This window comes from Strigops habroptila, chromosome 4, assembly GCF_004027225.2.
Source record: "Strigops habroptila isolate Jane chromosome 4, bStrHab1.2.pri, whole genome shotgun sequence".
In the NCBI taxonomy this organism is placed as follows: domain Eukaryota; kingdom Metazoa; phylum Chordata; class Aves; order Psittaciformes; family Psittacidae; genus Strigops; species Strigops habroptila.
The window spans coordinates 15780889-15798768 of NC_046358.1; the positions used below are offsets into that span (position 1 = coordinate 15780889).

At 37.6% G+C, this 17880-nt stretch overlaps 1 protein-coding gene across 5 annotated transcripts in view; it reads left to right on the top strand.

Moving 5' to 3' along the window:
• The window catches only part of SIPA1L1 (signal induced proliferation associated 1 like 1), a 223412-nt gene that overhangs the window by 13497 nt on the left and 192035 nt on the right, over positions 1-17880 (top strand). For all 5 annotated transcript variants that reach the window (XM_030482943.1, XM_030482947.1, XM_030482944.1 and 2 more), the window contains exon 2: positions 7976-8078. The gene's annotated coding sequence lies outside the window, so the exon portion shown is untranslated. The remainder of the gene's footprint in view (positions 1-7975; positions 8079-17880) is intronic.

Sequence of the window (17880 nt, forward strand, 5' to 3'; positions counted from 1 at the left end):
TTGTCTAAAGTTAGGAAAGGATGCTTTCAGATGTGGTAAACACCAATCTTTGTTACATTTATCTTCATTTTGTTCACCGTCCATTCTTAATGTTATGTCAGAACCAAAGCCTATTTCTAGTTTTGTAGAAGGGAAAAAAATAATTCAGTCCTAGTATTGTCTTTAGTCTTTTTGATGTGTGTGCACAAGTCCATGGGACCTGACGAAATCCGTCCGCAGGTTCCGAAGGAGCTGGCAAATGAGGCTGCTAAGCCACTGTCCTTTGTATTTGAAAAATCATGGCAGTCAGGTGAAGTTCCCGATGACTGGAAAAAGGGAAATATAACCCCCATTTTCAAGAAGGGAAAAATGGAAGACCCAGGGAACTACAGACCAGTCAGTCTCTTGGAGCAGATTCTCCTGGAAAGCATGCTAAGGCACACTGTTGTGGTTTAAGCCCAGCTGGTAACTCAGAACCATGCAACCGCTCACTCATTCCCCCCTTCCTCACTTGGAGTATTGTGCACAGTTCTGGTGTCCTCAACATAAGAACAACATGGAGCTGTTGGAGCAAGTCCAGAGGAGGCCACAAGGATGATAAGGGTGCTGGAGCACCTCTCATATGAAGACAGGCTGAGAAAGTTGGGGCTGTTCAGCCTGGAGAAGAGAAGGCTGCGTGGAGACCTCATAGCAGCCTTCCAGTATCTGAAGGGGGCCTATAAGGATGCTGGGGAGGGACTCTTCCTTAGGGACTGTAGTAATAGGACAAGGAGTAACGGGTTCACACTTAAACAGCAGAAGTTTAGATTGGATATAAGGAACAAGTTCTTTACAGTGAGGGTGGTGAGGCACTGGAATGGGTTGCCCAAGAAAGTTGTGAATGCTCCATCCCTGGTGGCGTTCAAGGCCAGGTTGGATGGAGTCTTGGGTGACTCCAAGTGTTTAGTGTGTGGTGTCCCTGCACATGGCAGGGGGGTTGGAACTAGATGATCTTAAGGTCCTTTCCAACCCTAACTATTCTATGATAGATACAAAACCAGAAATCTTTATCTGGAGAATGCTTAAAAAAAGCCAAAAAAGGGGCCATTAGAGGACAAGATTTTAATGAGATCATAAATGTTCTATTTGGATCTGTTTTATTAGACAGGGCTTGGAAATTGAGGCTCCTTCTGAAGGCATTTACATATTCAAAGTTGTCAGTAATTGACCTCATTCTATTATGAGCTATGATTTGTGTTTCAATATATGAATTGGTCTTCTCTTAAAATCTTTAAAGTCTTTCGACCTTCCTTTGGAAAAGGGTAAAACATACTTTTATAGGCTTGTCTGAATCTGCAGTGTCAAACGGTGTGGGGTGAGGTCAATTGCTCTAGTGGTGGGAAACTTTTGACAATGTTTAAGGACACGGCTTCAGATGAATTGTTTTTATTATTTTTGGTCTATGTCAGGTTTTAGAAATTTCCAGTTATTTTTGTAGGCTTTCTATTTAAATTTTTTTTGTTTTGTCTTTTGTTTGTTCTTCCTCCCCTCCCTCAATAGTGGCATTTATCGGCAATGTTTAGAAAGAGGGAGAGATGCTTCTCTTAGGGTTTCTTCTTTTTCATGTGTGATGAAACAGTTGTCGTCTTGTGTTCACATCTTCCCTGAGCTGAGGAGTCTTTCCTTGGCTTGGTTGTTGGATTTCAGTAACTTATGTTTATGATATGATAGAGGCATCAAAACACGCAAAATACTGTGAAAGTACAGATTAGATTCTGTGGATGTGTGTATACAGACCTCCCTGGATTTATGGAGGCTTCACTGACTCTGCACTTGGAGATCCTCTAGTCCAACCCTGCTGCTCAAAGCAGGGTCAGCTAGAGCAGGACTTTGTCAGGTTGAGTTCTGAACATCTCTGAAGATGGAAACTCTGTAAACAGGTCTTTCTGACCTGTTTCAGTGCTCAGTTGCCAGGAAAGTACTTTTTGTTTCTATATTTACAGGATGTTTCTGATGTTTTACTGCAGCAGTTGTATTTCTGAACACTGCTTCAGCACAGTGCCTGTCAGGAGTCAAGGGAAAAGATTCTCCAGGATACTGTTCAGAAATTGTGTTTCATTGTTTGATACCTATTATTTGTCTGTTTGTGAGCTATATAGCAAATGCAAGCTGGAGCTGCTTGTTGGATCTGTCCATTAGGTAAGGAATTGAATGACAAAATCACTGCTTGTCTGATACAACACTTATCTAATGTGTTATGCTTTCCTAAAGCTTTTAAAAAATATATTATCCATGTCACGGGTGTCTTGCTGGCCTGTAGAAGCAGGTGACATAGTCTCTTTGCAGGTGTGCACTGTAGTGTTCATTCTTTCTGTGGAAGGTGGACAAATGCATGCTTTAGATCTGAAACTTACATTTAGTTTGCATACACGTGAATCAGTCTGCTAGAGGTCTGCTTTTCTTTTCTGGAAATGTAGCATATTTTTCTGTATGAAAATGGGGGAAAAATACAAAAAAGAGTTTACTGCTTCATCTCTCTACCTCCAGAAAAGATTGGTACCATAGTCTGAAATGTATTTCTTCAGGGAAACTGGTGTTTTATGTGTCTTGCTGTTCATTTTTTCTATTTACCACACTTCTAACGGTAGCTAAAGCATAGCTTGGCTTTACAGTGAAATTCATGACTGATTTTTAGGTGACATTGTTTTGTATCAAATATGATGCTGCACAGGTGGTTTTAGTGTGGAATGAGTGAGGTTTCCAAAGCCAGTATTTTGTAGCACTCTCTGTTGTGCTGCAGTAATTCACAGAATCACAGAGAATCATTAGGGTTGGAAGGGACCTCTGGAGATCTAGTCCAACCCCCCTGCCAAGGCAGGACCACCTACAGCAGGTTACACAGGAATGCATCCGGGTGGGTTTTGAATGTCTCTGGAGAGAATCAATAACGGGTAATCAGGATGCAGCATTGAAAATTGGGATGAAAACTTTTATAGGTGGTCTCAAGACCTGTGACTGATTTAGGCTGAAAGATGGGCATCTGGAGGTCACCTGATCCAACCTGCCCCACTGAAACCTTGGCCAGCGTAAATTGGAGGTGTAAAATGATAGTGAGTTTAGCTTTGTCTTTGCTATAATCTCCTTAGGTAGGTACAGAAAGGAAGGTGATCCCCCAGACGTTTTCCAGTGTAACAGACCCAAGTGTCTCAGCCTAATCTTGTTCCTCATGTACTTCAGCCCCCTAATCCCTTGGTGATCTCTCTGCTGAACTTGCTTCAGTCCATCTTTCTTACACTGAACAGTCTAAAACTGGACACACTTATTCAGTGTGTGGAATGTCACCAGGTTTAGACAGAGCACTGTCGAGCACTCCAGGGCAAATATTGTTAACTTAATCTTTGCTACAGCTTGAGATGGTGCATTTTCAGAAATGCCTATTTTTTATTCTTGGACTCATGAGGAACCTGTGATTGAATGGTTTTTTTTACCATATCACTGTTTCCAGAAAGGCTTATTTACACTGTCTAGCTTGTCTAATTTGTAGCCAAACTTGTTTCCCACAGCCTCAAATTTAATCAGTATATTTCTCAGTCTGAAATTTTTTTGTACCTAAATTGAACTGGGTAGTCATACATCATCTTAGTTACCCTACTGATGTATTTGCCTTGTGTGGCATGTTATATTGATTTATGTTGTATTTCTTGACATTAGGCATTAAGCAGACCATTGTGGTTGTCTGATTTTGAGTGGAAGAAAAGTAGTTTTCTGCCTGCTTTATTCTTAGGGTCTGCTTTCAATTTATAAATTACTGTTTGTTTCATCTGCATGCAGGGATGTGCTTTGCACTGTATTTCAATGTGTCATAGTTAAAAGCCTGTAAAAATCATACCAGAATAAGTGCTTATGGAAGAAATATGAAAGTGGACATTCTTAGAAACAGGGAGTAGAGGAACAACAATGGTGGTGCGGAACAGGGAGGAGACAGTGAGTATATTATTGTCGAATGTGGATCAGTCTTTCACATAACCAGTGAAAAAAGACACTCTGCCCTTGCAGTATCTTTTACCATATAGCTTGTGATATCCAGTGGGCTGCACAGTGCTGCCAGAGCAGGAGCTAGCTGTTACGGATCTGTCTGGGTGCAGAGTCCAGGTCATCCAGGATTCAGAGCTTGGCTTAGGTTCGGACCTCTCCTATGGTAATGTTTTCAAGTCATATTGCTTTGATTTTTGCCAAAGACTAACTCGAGCTAAAAACCTCCTGGGACACGCACAACATTATTTTTGGCAACCGCAGCACTTGTGCCATGGGCTGTTGGCAGGTCGGATCACTTGCTTCATTCGTAAGATACCATGTAGTGTTTCAGGATGTAAGGACAAATCAACTTGCAGCCTGAGCTTGTCACAGCTGTCTTGCCTTTCACCTCATGGGAAAAGATTTATCAGGCATAATTATGTCTAATTGAGCCACTCTTGCTATCTTGCCAATGTTACTTTTTTCTGTTAATTTGATCAGTGGACATAGATGAGATAAAAGTGTAAACAGTGCCTATCTGAATGGCTTCATGCTGCTTGGATTATTTAAATGATTCTTTTAATCTGCCATGAAATTATGTGGGCTGTCATGTAGAGTTTCAACTAACTCCAGTTTTCTACCTCTTAGAGTTTATTTTATTCCAATGAGGAAGGTTGGTTCATTTTATTTTTTTTTTTTTTTTATTACCTGTACAGGACAAATTTATTTTTGTAAGGCACCTGCATCTTGCTTTCTGTAGGGATAGGCGTGGGCTTTCTAAGTTATGATTTGTTCTTTTAAAACAACTTGTAAAAGTGTTCACTGTTGGTGAGAGGCTGGTCTGTGTTAAAACTGCAGCCAAAGCCTTGTCCCAGCCATTTCTTTGAACTGTCAGAGTAGTGCATGTCTGCTTTTTCTAACCTTAGTTTTCTTTTATAACTTTAGTTTTCTTTTGTGTTGGCTGCAGGTGAAAATTGACTTTTCCCCACCCTTTGCTCACCTGAAGGGTTCATGGTTGCAAACCTTTTCAAGTTGAGAACAATTAAATGCATTTCTTACAAAAACTTCACTGTTCAGGAGCTTCTTAAAATAACACTGGAAGTAAAAAGGCTTATCAGCTAAGTACTAGTATAGCAAATAGTGGTACTTTCTTCTTTTTTGATGGATTTCATATTTGTTGCTCAGATTCCTAACCTTACTGTTGAAATAATATTTATAGTAGACATGAGTTAACTAAAACTCACTAAACTTACAGCAACCTACTTAGTTTATACATGTAATTCATGACCATTTCAGGAGAAAGCAAGGCTGCATTTTAGGGTTGGATGTCTCTGCCTTAATTTGTATGAAATAGGGGTGTCTTTTATATGGAAGCTGTGGAGATGTTTTTGTATCTGGATGAGGGTCTGCCTGGTGTCCTGGACATCTTGAAATACAAATGGTATTTGTATTTTGAGGACTGAGGGATTGGAAGATAAAATTAAGAGGAAGGAACATAAAACTTTAGTTCCTTCAGGCTTGAGTTTCCTTTGTGTGAACTGCTCTGTATGTGGAATTGCTTGTAGGACAGATAAGCTGAAGAAAATTGCAGTATGGTAAACCTGAATTAAACTTTGTTTCTTTGCCACTAAGTGCATTATTAAACATTTTTATTTTTTCTGTTAAAAACTGAGTATTCCTAGTACCAAAATACTAGAATGGCTAGAAATACTTATGACTTGCAGCCTAAGGCAATCTTTAGTTAGAGAGGGAGGTTTGCATATGTGTGGGGATTATTCTAAAACTGGTTTCTGTCACTGTTTTCTTCTAGGACCGTGGTATACCAGACAAACATGTAAGATATGCCTTGGCTGGAATAGGTGCATTAAGTTGGCTCGCTTTTGTTTTTGCTAAGAATGTTGAATCTGGAGATCTCACTGTCTGTATTTGCATTTCAGTATATACTATATGCAGGTTTAATTATGGAAACTAAACTTGCTTTAAAGCAACTGCAGGCAAGGTGAATGTCGTGTTTTTCTTTAGTCTCTAGCTTTCCAACTGGCAAATTCAAAGAGAAAAATCTAGCAAATGTAAATAAGTTTTAGGTTTTTATTTCCACACCCTCAGAAAAAGCCTCAAAAAATGTGTAACACCACCCTCCCTCCCAGAAAGCTGGCAGGAAAGTAGAGAAATGCCTGGTAATTCCTGGCTGCCTTTATCTTGACAATTGTACAGAGTGGTAGTGCTGCTCTTCCTGTGCCCATTTGCTTGTAGAAGGTTCAGTGTGTCTCACTGACAGCATGTGCAGTGCTCTTATCAGGGAGTGCCTGGAGAGGCATATCCCAGGCTATGATATGCCTCTTGCCAAAAGTAGTGCATCAGCCTGGATTGAGCTTAGTGCTTTCCCTGTACATGATGCATGAAACTGTAAGGGATGCCTGTGCTTACAGTTTCTTACACTTGATCATAAATTTGTGTTCTTCATTGCTTGTGACTTCATCAGACCGATCTAAAATTGCTTGAGCAAATAGAATTCTTCTAGTGCTGAGGAGCAGAAGGCACTAGTGGGGCAATGGTATTTTTCTGCAAATGCAACATAAGGTTCTGTGGGCAGATAGTCAGCATTGCTGATGGCTTTTTATTGAAGCTGATGCTTTTGAGAAGTTGTGTAAGAATTGCTTTGGATAATGAGTTTCATCCTTTCTTGACAATTCTTTCTATTTTCACTAGTGGGAGAATATATGATACCAAGTACTAGCTTCATTAATCTGTTTTTGTGTGGTTTGGAAGATAAAATGGAGGCTGTTCTTAAAAGCTAAATTCCACTTTGCATAATTGCATCCGTACTAAGCAAGTGGATCAAACAGTCATTAACAGAACCATTGACTAATGGCCACTGGTAGAGGAGAGAAATTAATGGGCAGGAAGGGTGTGCTGCTGTTGCACTCCAGACCCATACCAGGTTGTCTTTTGGTTGATAGCCTTTTCTAAGAAAAAATGCTACTGATTTGACATACTGCTTTGTAGCGTGACTACTGATCACTGCATCTCCTGAAACGTAAGCCTTAAAGCTAACCTGCAAAAAAGAAGTAAAACCTGATATTGGCACATGTGCTGCAGGTATAATAACATTTCCATATTTTTAAATTAAAGTTAATAACAAATGTTATTCTTGCAATGTTTGTAGTTTATTATGATAATGACTGTCAGTTAAGTTGTACGTATCTTGGCTGTATACATTTGCAGGCACATGAATGTGTCATTTTTAGAATTTGCTGATTTGCAGGTTCTGGTCATGTATAAAGTAAAAGGGAAATTGAGTTACAAAACTTGAAGTAGGTCTGTACATTTAAGGCTACTCCTGTACTACTGCTGAGAGACATTGGTAAAGGTCATATTAAGTATCAGAGGAAGATTATTGGGTGGAAAAAAACACCCACCACCAAGCACAAAACCATGGCTTATTTCTGCTGTTATCTTCCTGTAGCAGAACAAGTGGTTTAGGGCTGAGTTACTCCTGTCCTTGTTGCTGTTATTACTGTGGGATGTGAATGGGTGATGTTTCAGTAGCACGAGTTGAAACTGGTGGTTCAAGTGAAGGAGGATTTCTTTTCTTTTTTTTCCTTTTTTTTTTTTAATAGACAAATTGCACAAATTGATTCCTTTTGTATACCTGAAGGAATATTGAAGCATATGATGCATGATGCATCCATAATTGAAGTTGCCGTGTAGTCTAATTCAGTTTATCAGTTCACTCTCTGAATTGGCGAATTGCTTATATGGTTCCAGATGTGAATAAAATTTTTCTTGAGGAGGCTTTTACAAAAGAAGAGACCAAGTTCAAAATACGTGCTTTGGAGGAAAAAGGCCTTTTTTTTTTTTTTTCTTTTTCTTTTTTCTTCTTTTTTTTTTTTTTTTCTTTTTCTTTTTTCTTCTTTTTTTTTTTTTTTTTTTGGATGTATGTCTGTGTATGTCATGATGCTGTTGCCATAAGATCACATCTCCAAATTTTGATATATTTCAGGTGAAAACCATTCTTTGGACTTGACCAGATATTAACTCTGACAGGAATGAAAATCTGAAGAATTTTGTGAACCTACAGCTCTCTAAAGGAATTGACAAGCAGGGTAAGAATTTACTTATCTTGCATAAACCTTACTCTTGTGGGTATTTGGCTACTGTAATACAGAATGTGCCACTTCCTGCTACGTAAATGGAAAGAACAAAGGCAGTTATGAAGGGTGAAGACAGCAGTCACATTCAGTCTTCCTCTGTTCTAGCATAAGGCAAAATATCATCATTCTGAATACTTAGACCTGAAAATGGTACTGGCAGACATGAAGTGCTTCGCACAGTACAGGTACACAGTGGCAGAACACTAAATTTGTTGAGGGAAAAGTGATTTTTTTTTTTTTTTTTGGTGTCTGTTTATTTTGAAATGTGAGAACAAAGTGAAGTGCTGTGTTGGCTATGAAACTGGGGGAAGTAGAGCATTTTTTTTAAAACTGATTTTAGTATATGGGTGTCATGACTATTACTCAGGAATAACTTAAGGGAGTTGCTCTGGGTTTGAAATATTCTAAAATGCATGTCATTTGAATTTGAAAAGCTTTTTTTTTTTATTGTCAGATGTTAAAATTTTGCCTGATAATTTTTTTGGCGTGCAGTAGAAAGCTTGCATTGTGGAGAAGCTTGAACAGAAGAAGGCTGAGAACGAAACCTCTTGTTTCTTTTGAAGATCTATCCCACGGTGTATAGTTAAACTATGCCGGATTTTTCTGTGTTATTTCTCTTGACTTCTTTAGCTTCATAGCTATAGATGATTCATCGTAACAGCTTCTAACCTTTTGTTCTTGGGGGCTCTATGTTGTTAATGGACTCAAAAGTAGAATGGCTTTTTAAAAAATACATTGTGGGAATCTAGAAGGGATGGACAGTAAGGATAATCCTGTCCCAGAATTGACTTAGTATAGTGACTTCACACTTTGAAGCTTTTATTTGTACCAAAGAAAATGTAATTCCTGCAACGCACTGCGAACATGGATTTGGCTTAATTTTTTTTTTTAAACATGAAGTTTCTGTGCTTAACATAATGGAGCAGGGGGAAAGTAATTTGCCTGTGTGCAGGTGGATTTTTTTCATGCTTCCTAAAACAAGGACAGCTGAAGGAAGAGTAAAGGTCATTTAAACATACACTCTGCTGTTACAGATAAGCTAACAACAGTTAGGTCCTCTTTGCTCCTTGCAGATTAGAAAATTACTGAAAATGTTAAAAACATTTTTCCTTAGTGCTTTATTTTGAGGAGTACTTAGACTCTTCAGTATTTGAGTAATTATGAGTTCAGTTATTCTTCCCTAAATTGTTTATACTTTGTCTTTAATTGCAGTTTGGGCCAGTTTTGATAGAAGGTTATTTTGTGAATTTTCAAACTTCTTAGGGAATTGCTACCTAAGATGAATTATACAGAGTTACTCCTTGTTAATCTATTGCATGCCAAATGGCCCTCTTTTCTGAATGTTAGTGAGCCAATCTCCTGTGTCCAAAGGAGCCATGCATGGTTAAAACACAATGTAGTTGTGTTGGGATTTTTGTTTTGGTTTTGTTTTGTTTAACCTCACATAATCACCTAAGACTGAAATGTGTTTAAGTGCAGGTTTTGGAATGTGGGATTTTACTCGCTCTCCTCTATAGTTTTGATATTGACAAACGTCTCTCAAATCGGTTTGACAGCATAGGAAAGGGACTTGCAACTTAATGTAATATACTTAATGATGAACTAGGGTGACCTGTGTGTCAGATCTACACCTGAAACTACATTATGACTGGCCTTTTTTACTGCTAGATTTTGCTTCTAGGCTTCCCTCCCAGGTACATCACTGCTGTACAAGTCATTGAGTCTGTCCTCTACCTCGTACATGCTTGCACAATTCAGAAGGCAGTAGAGAGGCAAGAAGCTGCAGAAGATTTGCTCATCAAACCACATCCTAAAAATAGTGTGGTAGTTTTAGGTGTCTCTGGGACTTTATATGTTGCCTTCTCTGAAGACCAGCAAAGCTAGTAAATATGTTCTTAATGAGCAGCATATCGAACTAGAAAAGGAAATCACTTATCTGAAAATTTGAAAGCTGGTATAACTTTTATTCGTAAAATAAAAAGAACATAGGTTGTAACAAATGCAACTTTGGGAGTATAGTGCAGCTGCTGTCTCATTGTGAGAGAATTCACAGCCACACAATTCTGTAATTCTCTTGGTTTTATATCCTTCTGCAATGAGGATGTTAATTGAGGCTGTTGTGTGTCATTTTGGACACTAGAAACTGGGATGAGACAAAGTCTCTTTCTTTACACAATATGCAGCTGTTGGATGAAAATAATCTACTCATGTTTTAAACTGTGCTTGAAATCTAAAGGTGACAGAGTCCTTGGTTTTCCCTTCATTTTTTTTTTTTAATCCTTTTTCCCCTCCATTGGGAGTGCATCACTCCTTTCATTTGTGAATGCAGTTCAAAGGCAGAGGGGAGGAACAACCCACCTAAACATTATCAGTAATCTGAGGTATTTATGAATTTTCTGCGTGTTCCTTAATGAAACTTACTGTTCTGTTTTTCTTTTATTCTCCTCTTTCAAATCTATATCACAACAGCATGGGTCACTGCCAGCTCTATGCATGTCAGATTGCTTCTGTGAGTGCATTCCAACAGGTGTGTTGTTTTTGTTTTCCTGGCGTTTATTTTGCAATTTACTAGGAACATAATGCTTTGCATCTGTATTTTAGTCTAGTTTGAACAAGTTTAGCTCAAGTAGTGGTGGAGTTGTGGTTTTGATGGAATGCTTGTTTGGCAAGCTTCGTCTGTAAGTGCTTTGGTGTTTTCAGCGCATAATATTTTGGGGCAGCCATAATGCAGTTGCATAATCTTAAATTATGTGCTTTACAAATAAGAGATGTTTATAAGGATAGAATGCAAGCCTTGAGCAGTTGAAGAATTTGGTGCATGATCTTGTCAATATCTCAGGCTTTGTTTGAAAAAACTTTTTTTTTCCTTTTCATTACATGCATAGTTCAACCCAATATGAATCTTCTGATGATACAGTAATATGTGGGATTTGTTTCAGGTTTTATAGGGGCTCCTTAATGAATCACGTTGTTCAACTTTGGTTGCTAGTCTGTGGTTTCAGGTGACTCATTTGTAATCCTTGTGACATTCCACCCTCTATTCTGCCTCAAATGGTGGCTAGGAAACTTTGATTTAGTAAGGGAGAGTTCTGATCACATTCAAGAAATGCTGAATATTGTAAATACTAAAAAATGAGAACACCACACTTCCTTTGATAATCTGAGAGTGACTTAGATGCTTATTGATTAAAACTGTTTTACATGTGTCAGTTTTGGGGCCTGTTAAATCTAAGACTTAAATACTGCTAAAACTGTACCTAACAGCTTTCCCCTCCCCCCCTTTTTTAATTCTTAATATGAAGTGAAAAATGTAACAAAATGTTGTATTGCAAGCAGTTATTTTTAGTGTTCAGGACTGCCAGTGCTGGACATGGCAGATTCAGGGTGTTGAATTAAAAAGTGCCCTATCGTCATTGGATTCATGTCTTCTCTCAAACTACAATTCTGACCTTGATGATGTCCTGTGGTCACAATTATATATTGTGGAGAAGAAAGTTGCTTTTAAATTTCTTGTTAAATTCTGGTTATCTTAGTGAGATTTTACCAATCCTTGCATACCATGGGTAACTATTTCCTGCTTGTGTTCATGATTTTAGCTGTTGCTTTTTTAATCCCTCCAAGGCTGTAATTGTCCATAATTTTTGTTTGTATGAAATCTCTGATTGTTTGTCACTTTTCCTCTAGTCCCTCCATTATCTTTGAACAATGTGAGTGACAAACAGTAGTCAAGAACAACGATGGTAGATTGTATGTAGCAGTGATTTGTGTTTTGTTTTCCTTTCTAAAATATCCGAATTCTTTTCACTTGCCTTTTGATAGTGGAAAGCTGATATTTTCAGTGAATTATCTATAGTGACTTCAAGTTTTTTTCTGAAGGCTTAACAAATGTGAAGCCTGTTAATATGTAGATTCACTTGAGGTTATTTTTTCCCTTCCTTTTGAATTTATTGGCAATGGATTTGATTTCACAATCAGCCTGTCACTGTGCAAAGCTTCTGTAGCTATTCACAGTAACTTTCAGACAAGATTATTCTGACTAATTCTGAATCTGAATCTCACACTTCTTAGCTTTGCAAAGCTTACAGAAGTTTCTGTATCTGTCAGTTTGTTTCATGTTGCTGAGCATGGTCAAAGTGTAGAACCTTGAGAAAGGTTATCAGTGCAACATCCTTTTCCTTTTTTTTTTTTTTTTTTTTAATTTTCTCCTTTAGTCACCATTTAAAAAAGCTCATTGCTTCTGCTTATCTCCTGCTTCATATTTCTTGATGGGTTGTAATTTCCAGATAATTTGTCATTCTCTCATCCTATGAGAACTTGGTTTCTTTAAGAGAGAGCTTGCTGTTCTCCTGAACTTCTATGTATATTCTTGAACTTTTCGGATGTATTACATTGAGTAGTTTTTGGATGCTTATTGTCATTTTTAGTCCAACCATCCTAAATGGTTGGACCTCTCTGGAAACCAGGGTGCTTTACTATGTACCTTACTGTAAAGAAATGATGATGTTTTCCTTTGAACAGGCAAACAAAGCAAGATGAATAATAAAAAGTATCTCTAGCAGAGCCAAAAGGCACACCTTGTAGTTGTGACAATGGCATGAGATAACTCTGAATGCGTTTTAACCTGTTTCATTATGCTGCCTTAGTTTCATTATACTGCCCAGGCTGCTGCACAGTAGAACTGGAAATATTTGAAAGACACACGTTCCCTGCCAGTTGCGAGGCAACCACACCCCAGCTTGTTTGCTCTCATGAAGGTGCATTTTAATATTGTAAACAGTTCCTCGTGGTTGCTGTGTAATGAGAAGCTGATTTAATGAAGTTTTTGAAAGGAACATGTACTGTAAATCTCAGCTTTACTTAACAGATTCTTTTGTTTGAACACTTTAAACTGTTGAATAAAATGTGTGGCTGCAATTAAGTTTAACCACGTATGTAATACTCTGATACAGCTGAGGCAGCTCTTTGTGCCTGCTCCCTGTGCTCAGGTGGTGGGGAATTCTCCCAGGGTGCTGCGTTCCCTGAACCTTCCTCCTCACCCTCTCGCTGGCTGGGTAAATCAATATCCTCCAAATATACAGGCGCATTTTAGACCTGCCAGTATCCCAGTAGCTGGCTTGGATCCCGGTAGCTGGTCAGAGCTGCATTATGTAGAGAGATGCCTGGTATGAGTGTTTTGAGAGCCAGTATGGTAATACGAAATAGTAATTTGCAATAGATTTTTGAGGCTGAGAGGCAAGGGGAAGCTTAGCAAGAGGAAGATGCTCAGAATAATTCTAGTCTGTTTGCCTTCAGAAGTATTTCTATGAGACTAATATAAAACAAAAAAGGAAATCTATTGGCTGGCCTGTAGGGTTGCAAAATGCCAAATATACTTGTGAAGTAGTACATGAGTGAAGTTGTTCCTGATAGTGTCTTGTGTGATACATGTTAATTCTCGAATAATATTCTGAGAAGTCAGAATCCTAATGTAATTAATGTTTTGTGGATGATAATGCTTGTGTATGTTCATTTTGCTTTTGAAAATTAATTGCAAGTACAGTATGATGCTCTGTGATAGTTCTGAGATACATCTGTTCTCTTGTGTTGCACAAAAAATCATTATGTGAATGCAAGATAAACCAAACAAATCCTCCCAAGATTCGTGTTGGTATCCACAAAGAGAAAATCCTCTTTTTTGACTTGTTCTTGGACACAAAATCATAGGAATAATGAGGACACTTAACTGCTTTTACTTGTACCCAAGGAATGACTTCTTTTTTTGTGGTCAATGGCTGCATTGCTTTCTACAAAAGCATCTAGTCTTTTATTTCTCAGTGCTTCTATAGGTAAAAATAGCGCCTGATGGAGAAAATACATGTGTTGATCTCTCAAAATGTGCTCCCAAAACATAATTATTGCTCAATAATAGAATAAGAAAATCTTCGTAGTATAACAGTGCTTCTTCCATTGTTCTATAGGTTCCCATGGAATTTAACAGTCTTGTTCCCTTGAAATGAATTCAGATATCCCAGATCATTGTTGCAGATTGTCAGCAAGCATATATTTTTATTTTTTAAGTTTTTTTTTTGCTGCTTTCAGGAATCAGTCAATCTTTTTTTTGATGGCAGCTCAAGTGCTAAAACACAGAATGGCATTTTCCATAAAAACATACCAGATCATACAGCTGCTGTGCAGTGACCAAATATAGTTCTGTCTGAAGCAAGAGGAAGATCGAAAATTAACTGGACACGTTGTTCTTCTGTGCACTTGAATGCCTTCAGTTTGCCTGCTTTATGCTTTGATTACTGCTTGTCCTTTACTATTTTTGATATTCCGTACCCAGGTAGGTCCTGGGACTCTGCTGTAGTTCAACAGCAGTTCCAAGAATCTGCTACGGCTTTCATAGATAAGATGGTCTGCAGGTAAACGATAAATCTACATAACGTACTTGAATGTTTTACTATTATGAAAGTGGGGAAAACAAAAAAAACTTCCAAAACCCCCCCTAAAAGCTTTTACAGGTAAATTTCCACAATTAAATACTCACTCTCTTGTATCTGCCTTTTATTTTGAAATCGATGCCTATAGGGTTCTTCTCTTTATTGCCACTGACCTGCTCTGCTGATGCTAATTGTTAGTCATGACAACTTCTATACAGGGCGGTGACATGTGAACTGCAGGCTGACCATAAACTGCAAGCTCACTGTAAGGAACTGAAAATAACCTGTGAATTAACTACTGTAAGGAACTGAAATTAATCTGTGAACTACTTCAGCCAGGAAGTTAATAATGGTCCCTCCAAATTACCTGGCTGCCATTAGTACTTGAAATGGAGCAGTTTTGGGTAATCTGGGAGAATACAAAATTTAGGAAATTACATGCTATTCCTGGATTTTGAGCAAAGCCCTACTGTCTTTGAATATTTACTATATTTGCATATGTATGCATATTGTATGCAGAAAACCCCCTACCTTCTCCTCTGTTCTATAAAGAATAGTACTATTTTCTGCTATTTATTTCTTGTTAAATGTTGGGGGAGGAAGTAGAGAGTGTGATATGACTAACCTACGTTACAACTGGTTTTAATTATTTTTATACTGCTTCACTGATAAAAGAACAACTTAAATGTATTTTTGTTGTAATTAGCTTAATGTAAGTAATTACATTCCCTTTACACTTGTATGATAATCTGGGTTTTAAAAACAGAAGCAGTATTATCTCAGTATGCCATGTTACTGTGTGTAATGAGTTGTACTAATAAAACAAAACTCTAATTTTGAAACTATATTCAAGAAGACTTTGAGTCTTCTTCACACTTTGAGTTTTGTGTGCCAGTAAAGAAATTTTAGCGCGTTTTTTGTGGATGAGGAAGACATTGGTTAATAGATTTGGCAATAAAAATATGTTGAAATTAATTCTAGTAATCTGAGGCATCCTTGACACATTCAAGCAAACAAATATTAATGTATGTACATTTTAACTGTAGATGAGATCAAGCCTTACTAGCTACACGGTCATGGCAGTTGACACTCTATGGGGTTTAGCACTGGAGTTGAATCTCTGTGGGCTGCCTGGTGCAGAACAATGTATTTATTTAATGAATGGTTCTGTTTCTGAACTTCCCGTGGCAAGTTGCAGTTGGCTACTGAGGTTGAAAGATTGAGTGTAGGATTTTAATCTCCTAAACCAACATATGAAGTTTTAGGGATAGCTTGTAAGATCCTAAATTTGGGAAGTTGCTAAAACAGAAAATAGTGCTTCTTCCTAAAACATATTTGAAGTAGTCCACTAATGAAAAAATTATAAAATTATAAGCATGTAAAAATCATAAAGCATGAAGCCTCCTAAGCACACGTGACTCTACCAGTGAAGATAAAATCAGGAACAGGTCTGGTAGATATTTCAGGGTCTAATCTGTGTACTGTACTAAGCCCTCCTGACTCATTAAGAAAAGTAGCATTGTTTTCTCAGATTTCTGGAAAGGTTCCGTTATCAGATGGGTTTAAAAGCAAAGCTTTGTTGCTATGACCAGTTAATGTAGAACAGTACTATACTGCCAAAGATTACTTCTGTTGTTGTTTTGGTTATACTCTCTAACAAATACATTGAGATCAATACTGGTAATAAGAATTCCGATTTTAGACTTGGTTCATTTTTTCAGAGTTTGCATTTCTGTCGTAGGTGATTTTTTTTTTTTTTTTTTTTTTAATTCGAAACTTTGAAATGGTTGTAACATCTTCACAAAAAGTTTTTCTTGTTTCCGAGGAAGAATTTTCAAACGTATCTTTTGAGTATGCAAATAGCTGAATGATTTGTTATAGTGACTTTTATTTACGATTGTACATTTGTAAACTGACTAATGTCTTACCTTGCGTTTTGCAAAATATGTTAATGGGTTTTCACTGAATTTTTTTTTTAATATAATCCAAAAGCAGAAAGCTTATGTTGGGGGGGAGGCGGGAAAGCCTTCAACCACTCTTGAAGTCCACTTGTTTCCACAACATAATTTCATGCAAATATACAGATGTTTAAACAAGGAAGTTTTGAGTTGGTGGCAGTTCTACATGGATAATGAGCAGAAGACTGTTGTATTGCATCATACAACTGCGGTGGCCATGAACCTGTGCGTTGGGCTCTTATTTATTGCCCTAGTTTATAAGTGCCTGCTTTCTCTTTGTGGGGACACAGTCCTATATTTTGTATGGTAACTATTTTTACTGTGTAGAGTAGGGGTAGAAGATCTTTTGGAGCCAAATAGTGTGATCCAGCTTCATTTAGCTTATAGGTGCATAAGAACCAGGTACGAATTTAAAACAGCAAAGGTAATTATCAAAGAGAATTTTACTTTTCCTACCAGTTCCTAGAAGAATGGTAGAAACAAGAAGCAATGCAGAACAACTTGTTTCCTGTGCTAAACATTATTTCACCAAGACCAGCTTCTACATTATTGTAATAATATGTATGATTATAAGCATACATAACCATGTATTTTTATATATGTATATTTGCATATTTCAGAGTGCTTATGCTCTTCATTCTCTACGAAAGAATTGCTGCGTATTGTACATACAAAGGTTGCTTACTCTCATGTCAGATTAATGAGTCTATTTCATCAAACAAGTTCATTAGTTCTTGAAAAGAGTGTCTGGTCATAGAAATCTGAGTAGCAAAGTCCATCTAATAGCTTGAGCTATGAGTTAGGCTTGCAGCTGCATGGAAGTACTGGATTTCAGGAAATCTGAGACGGTGTGTCTCTTACCGTGTTTAGTTAAGTGTTTCTATACCCCACTACTAATGGTCCTATCAGAAATGTGTTGCTCTGCAGAAGATGAGCTGAAAAACTTTTATCACTTCATATGCATCTATAAGGGAAAAAAAACAATGCATAGACCTCTGGTGCTGTTCTTTTTATCCTTTTTATGAACCAGTCTTTCCTTCTGCTCAAGATAAAATTCCTCATCAGTTTCCAATGTCAAAGGGTAGACAAAGAGCTTTGGAAGCAATAATTACTTAAAGGCATGTGAGAGAGAAATATCTTGCATTGGAATTATCAGTCTATTTTTGCTCATGCTCACCGTGTTTATTGTATCTTCTCCATTCTTTAGCGGGCTCCCCCCTCAGTGAAAAATAGGGTGGGGTAACACAAACATAATTCTTAACTTACTTATTTTGAGTTACAAGGCCTGAAGACTTTGTTACTCATCAAGAGAGAAGAATTTTCAGAGTATGGATTCTGATGTTTTCATACCTTTTATATACTAAGCTTCAGTTTGGA